This window comes from Mus pahari, chromosome 1 (genome assembly GCF_900095145.1).
Source record: "Mus pahari chromosome 1, PAHARI_EIJ_v1.1, whole genome shotgun sequence".
Taxonomy (NCBI): domain Eukaryota; kingdom Metazoa; phylum Chordata; class Mammalia; order Rodentia; family Muridae; genus Mus; species Mus pahari.
In genome coordinates this window covers 51,576,698-51,583,068 of record NC_034590.1, presented here as the reverse complement: position 1 = coordinate 51,583,068, position 6,371 = coordinate 51,576,698, and the positions used below count along the sequence as shown (strand labels likewise).

The 6,371-nt window shown below is 53.7% G+C and overlaps 1 protein-coding gene and 1 long non-coding RNA gene across 10 annotated transcripts in view; one reads left to right on the top strand and one right to left on the bottom strand.

Moving 5' to 3' along the window:
* Znf710 (zinc finger protein 710) overlaps window positions 1-6,371 on the bottom strand; it is a 65,678-nt gene that overhangs the window by 16,259 nt on the left and 43,048 nt on the right. The window contains exon 1 of one of the 9 annotated variants that reach the window (XM_029531836.1): window positions 1,095-1,113. The exons of the other annotated variants lie outside the window; for them this stretch is intronic. The gene's annotated coding sequence lies outside the window, so the exon portion shown is untranslated. Of the gene's footprint in view, window positions 1-1,094; window positions 1,114-6,371 lie in introns of those variants that run through there. 9 annotated transcript variants of the gene reach the window in all.
* LOC110321666 overlaps window positions 1-6,371 on the top strand; it is a 12,600-nt gene that overhangs the window by 1,087 nt on the left and 5,142 nt on the right. Inside the window, exon 2 of the long non-coding RNA XR_002380539.1 lies at window positions 4,478-4,639. This is a non-coding gene — a long non-coding RNA (uncharacterized LOC110321666). The remainder of the gene's footprint in view (window positions 1-4,477; window positions 4,640-6,371) is intronic.

The following is a 6,371-nucleotide window of genomic DNA, read 5'->3' as shown; positions in this document are numbered from 1 at the left end:
GGGAGAGGGAGAGGGAGAGGGAGAGGGAGAGGGAGAGGGAGAGAGAAGCTAAGGACCTTGATGATCCTTGATGCTCACTCAGCAATACATGGCCCTGCTCTGAAGTCCCCAGAACCCTGGAAACCACAGGCTGTCTTCTACCAGACAGCACCCGTCAAATCCCCAATCATCAGAGGACCTGATGTTGGACATGCACTTCACCATAGCCTTTGGTAGAGACTCTTTCTTTGAACCATTTTGCCTGGTTTTAGGGTCTTCACTGCAGGGTGAAATTTTGGGGTCCCTAAGGCCCCTGCACCACACTACAAGAACTGGTTTACATCCTAGTACACTTTTCTCGAACATACTAACCATCACACTCCTGCCCCAGGACTGTGGGCAGGGCACTGCTGTGCACCCTGTTGGGCTGTAAGGGCAGTAGATAGAGCAAGGGTCTCACCAGTCAACCTTCCTGTGAGGAGTGTTTGGAACCTAAGAAGTCTGCCAAGACAGCTGTTCTTTGCTCTCAAATGCTAAACTAGAGGGGTTGGAGGGTAGGGCAGGGTGTTGGCCCTGATCTGGAGCTCACAATCACTTCCCATTGCCTCTGCAATCAATGGGTCCGTGAGCCCGTCTGGACTGCCGTGCCCGTGTGGCCCTTCACCGTGCACGGCTCCCCTTCTCCGTCTCAGACCTTGCCTGCAAGTGACTTTTGCACACGCCAAGAATGCTCTTTCTCATTTCTCACCCTTTTGCGTTTAGTTCATGCATCGCATCTGCAGGAAATCTTCCTTGTGATGCCTGGCCTGCCGAGGTCCCACCCTCTTAAGTCCTTGGCAAGTCCAAGTTTAATCCTTTTCTCAGCCAGGTGTGCTGCACACCTGCAAACGAGGCCCTGGAAGCTGGGGGGCAGCACTTAGGTTCCATGGGGACTCCAGGTACACACTGAAACTATGTCTCAAACAACAAACAAACAAACAAAACAACCCAAAACTCTTCTTCCTTTTTGGACTTTATCACAATGTTTAAGGACTTGTTGTTGATCTATTTATCAGAACAACTACTGGCCTTGTATCTGAGATCCCAGTTAAATGACAATTTCCAGGGGTAGATACCTGGCCCGTTTGTTCAGCCCAGCAGCACCTTGGGAAAACAGAGGCTCGAGGAAGAAGAGGTGGCTGTGGAGCAGAGCTCAGAAAGGAGCCACGTAGACAACCCCAGCCTGGTCTCCCTTTCCCTGAGTGGCAGGACCAGTTCCTCTTCCCTGGGGGAGGGACAGCAGGCCTCCTGTATGCGGAAGGCTTCTTGTTGTTCCTCTAATTCTAGAAGCAAAAAGCACACATATGGTCTCCCTGCTGTCTGTGCTGGACCCCAAGACCCCCAGCTTAATGTAACAAACGGGGAACCCAAAACTTTGGCTCACAAGTGCAAGGGGTGAAGAAAAGAACCACAGATGACTCTGGCTGACTTTGAACTTTGTCGGGCCCTTCGATGAGTACATGAGAGCTTCTCTGGGAGAGGGGGAACAACATTTCCAACCTACAGATTCAGAATCTAAGGCAGCCCCTGTGGGCAGGGTGATGCAGGCTCCCCAGAGTCTCCCTACTCAAGTCCAGACAGGACGGATTTCAGGGTCACATTTCCCCTCCTTTTCCAGCCCATCGGGACCTCTCATGGCTTCCCTTCCTCTTCATCTAGCCTCCTGTCCGGCCCCTCCTCTGCAGAGTCCCCTGCCTTCTCCATCCTGTCTTCTCCCTCCATTCCTCCCCTCTTCTGTTTCCATGGCAACCCCATCCTCCGCTCCGCTCTGCCACTCGGTCTTGCGTTCCCATCTCATCTCTTTCTCCTCTTTCATCTCTCCCGCCATCGCAGGGTAGAGTCCAGTTCTCCCCCATGTCCATTGCTTCTGGCCTGCTCCCATTTGTTCTCTTTTATCTCTCCCCATGTTCTCTTGTCATCTCAGAGCGACCTCTATTTATCTCTTGCTTAAAAATAAAAAACAAGAAAAGAAAGGGAAAAAGAAACTCTAGTCCATTTGGCTCTTCTGGTTCGGTCCCAGCCACCTTTCCCTTGAGCCAAAGGTCTAGGCCCCAGGATTGCAAGGAGGGAAGGAGCCTCCAAGGGAACTTCTCTGCCTGCCTTGAGAATTCCCCTCTGATTTCAGCAGTGGAAAGAAGAAAGCACACAGTTGGGGGTGGGGCTTGCTGGGAGAGGCCCCCTAGAGTAGCCTGAAGTACCCTGGAGACAGAGCAAGGCCCAGAATCCCCCAGGATGCTGCCCAAGGTAAGAATTCACTGTTCTCAGGGAAGCCCTAGCCCAACCATCCAACAGCCCTGAGGCCATGTCCCCCGCCCACCCTGCCTTAAGAACTGGGTCCTCAACGGTCTCGGTGCTCTTTATGTGGCCTAGTAGTGGAGCGCATGCCCAGCAGGCGGGATGCCTTGGGTTCTTTTCCTGAGTGGGGGAAGGCAGTGTCCTTCCAGCTCCCACAGAGAGCTGTGGTTTTCCTCTTACAGATAGACAAACTGAGGGCAGAGGCCGTGCAGACAGGCTTGAGTCTATTAACTAGACCCCATTCCCTGCACTCCAGGACACAACAGCCCCAGCCCAGCCTCCTCCGGGACACTGCACTGCTGTGTTTAATCTACAGTGATCAGAAACAAGTCCAGGAACGGATTTACCACAGAAAAGCAAGCAAGCCGATCAAGCTGATCATGCCGCCAGCCCCAGGGTCTCAGAGCAACACAGCACAGAGAGGTCGGTAGACATGGTATCAAGTCCCCTGGTGTCATGGAGTAGGATGAAGGGGCCCAAAGGCTCTGAGAGACCTGGCAGTAGCAGAAGAACACTGTGGTGAGTGGGTGGCAGGGGTTTCAGCCTCTGGTTCCTGGGCTCCCAAGGCCCAGATGGGTCCTGCTCCGTCCTGCCAGTGTAGCTGACAAGGTTCTCTCCAGGATGCAGCAGGGGCCCAGCATAAGCCAGGGCCTCCCTCTGCAGATAAACAGGAGAGCTGAGCTGTGAATCCTCTGGCAGGAGTCCTCGTCTGTAAGCAGGGTGGTGCCAGGGAAGGAAGCTACCACAGACAGAGGCCAGGCGTTTACCTTCTGAGATCATGGATGTAGAGATTGGCACCCTGGGGACAAAACCCCTTCTACAAGCGGGCACTGCGGTGCATACCTGTCATCCCAGCACTCCTGGGAAGTTGGAACCAGAGAACCACTCGCTGCAAGCTCAAGGCTAGCCTGGGCTACAAGTTCCAGGCCAGCCAGGGCTCTGCAACGAAACCTGGTCTCCAAAAAACAAAAGCCAGGACGGGGAAAGGAAAGGAGAAGCAAACAGAGAAGAAAGAGATCTGGGGAGAGCCGGTCTCACAGGAGGGAGGAAGGAGGTGGAAAGGAGCTGAGCGACCTGGCTGAGGCCCCCAGGTTCAGCGGCGGCCAGGTCTAACCTCATGCCTATGCTTTTAAGTGAGAGCATTGAGAGAATGCTGAAGCCTGCGGTTGAGGCTTGTGTGCAGGGAAGACTCAGGGACGGGAACCGTTGCTTTCACCCATGCCTATGCTAAGGGCCACACGGGTGCCGGTGGGTCACAGAGATCTTCAATGGCGGGGACCTCGCAGCTTCTTAGAGGCAAGATTAAGAGTCACCAAACCAAAGTGCAAAATATCAGGCAGGAAATGAGTGCAAGACCCAGTAATCCTCCCTCCCCATTTGGGGGATTGGGAATGGTTTCCCATGTGAACCAGCTCTATGGCAGACAACAGACTTGAGCTGCAGAATTGGACTAAGGTGACCCCCTTCCTGCCACGCTGACTTGTGTGGGCCTCATCACCCGACATGGTAACTACTTTCTAGGGTGGCCAGGGGGTGGAACTGGAGCCCACTGGATAAAGGAGACTGATGTGGGGTGCACCATGGGAAGGTGGGTGGGGAGGCTGGGTGACGGGTGACTAGGAAGCTATCACTAAGATAGATGCAGCTGGCACAAGGGCTGTCACAGGCTGGAGGCACAGGGTGGAGAAAGAAAAGGAAAGACTTCAGAATAACAGCTGACGGAGGAGCGCTGGGGTAGGAGGGCAGGCGAGAAGTGTGGCCTGGCCTACAGCCCTCCCCTCCCTCTTCTCCAGTAAACCTTCGTGACTCCTCCCAGGGGCCTCCATCCTTGAACATCCCCTGACAGCTCTGCCTCTCCAAGCCAAGGCGGCACTGGAATCAACATTTATTTTGCAGTCACCCACACACCCGAGTCAGGTCTGGATTTATGCCAGGAGAAGAGTAATTTAGGTCTGCAGGGGAAGGGACAGCTGGAGTACACACAGGCAGAAGTCAGGCGCGTGCGCGCGCGCGCGCACGCACACACACACACACACACACACACACACACACACACACGCACACCCCGGCCGCACAGGGGGCCCAGCGCACTTCCATACAGGGAGATGGGGGGAAGCCCTGCGCATGAAGTGGAAGGTCACAAGACCACACATTCTGCCCTCAGCCTCACAGCCTGCGGAGAGACATGCACGCATGAACGAGGCGGCTCAGTGAAGAAGGCTGGGGTCCTATAATTAGGACAAGTGCACTTCGGCCTGATGGGTCTCCAGGTACCAGATGCTAACAGAGTAAGGGAGAGAGCCTGGCTACCACAGGCTGCACAAAGGTAAGCAGGGACATGTAAAAGACAGAAGTCAGAAGCAGGCAAGGAGTAGGAGATGGCCTTGGAGGAGGTTCCTGGAGGAAGGTAGGCTGATGGATGTGTGGGATGCCCAGAGAGGAACTGGGCATTTCCTCTTCTATCTGGGTCACGAAGCATGGGGGAGGGGAGTGCAGGTGGTGGCTCTTACTGTGTGTGTCCAGATGCTGACATTGTGAGGTATGGTGTAGCCTAAACGACAAATGACTTTGCCGTCGACGATCTTATTTATATCAAGGGAATGCCTGGCCAGAGCTCAGCTTCCAGTACACGGAAAGGGGCTGGGTTTACTAAGGAGATAGTTCAATCTATCAAGTGCTTGCTGTGCAAGCGAGAGGACCTGAGTTTGGATCCCCGGAATTCGTATAAAGAGCCAGGCATAGCCGTGGGCACCTGCAACCCAGTGCTGGAGGACGGAGTCAGGAAGGTCCCTGGGGCTTGCTGGTCACCTAGTCTAGTCTAGCCAAGTGAGTGAACTGCAGGTTCAATGAGAGACCTTGTCTCAAAAAATAAGGTAGGGGCTGGAGAGATGGCTCAGTGGTTAAGAGCACCGACGGCTCTTCCGAAGGTCCTGAGTTCAAATCCCAGCAACCACATGGTGGCTCACAACCATCCGTAATGAGATCTGACGCCCTCGTCTGGTGCATCTGAAGACAACTACAGCGTACTTAGATATAATAATAAATAAATCTTTAAAAAAAAAAAAAAAGGTAGAAGGGTGGTTAAGGAGGATTCCCAACACCATCTGTGGCCTACGCGCACGCACGCACGCACGCACGCACAACCACCTCACAACAGAAAGACAGGCAGAGTAAGGAATGAACATATCCATTTACCTGGGCACAGTGCCCCACAGTTTACAAATCCCTTCCCTGGCCCAACACCATCACATTTCCCTACCAGGGGCCGCACTGGCCCGGCACAGACTGCACACAGACTGCGCCTCTCGTGGAGACAGAGGCACAGGGAGGTTCAAAACGGTTCTCAAGCACTGCTTCTCAGAGCCTTGTCATTCTGATTTCAGGGATGTGAGCAGCGGTTAGGAACCTGCACAGCCACTGCACAGTGTGTCACTGTGTGTCATAGTGCCTTCACGAGAGGGCTCAAGGAACAGCGGATTGGAAACATTCCGAGGGTTGGTGAGACCTCTCAGCAGATAAAGGTGCTGGTCCACAGGCCTGCTGACCTGAGCTCCATCCCTAGAGCCCACATGGCAGAAGGCGAGAACTGACACACACACACACACGCACACACACACTTATTTAAGTTGGCTTTATCCTCTTTCTCTCAAGACCTGGGGAGCACTGCAGGGTGTAAGAGCTAGGAGGAGCTTGGGGAGCACTGTAGGCCATTGCGTTCATGAACTCAGAGCAGCAATGGTCACCTGCGCATGGTTAAGCCCACAGAGTGAGGTCCATTCCACACAGGCAGCACTAATTCAACACAGTGGGTTACAAAACACAAACAAACCCAACCAAAGGCTGTGAAGCCAGGAGGCGGGAAGGGTTAGGGATTAATAGGATCAAGATGTATGTGTGTATATGAAATTGTAATAAAGTTTTTAACCATAAAGAAAAAGATGCTGGGCGTGGTGGCGCACGCCTTTAATCCCAGCACTCAGGAGGCAGAGGCAGGCAGATTTCGGAGTTTGAGGCCAGCCTGGTCTACAGAGTGAGTTCCAGGTCAGCCAGGGCTACAC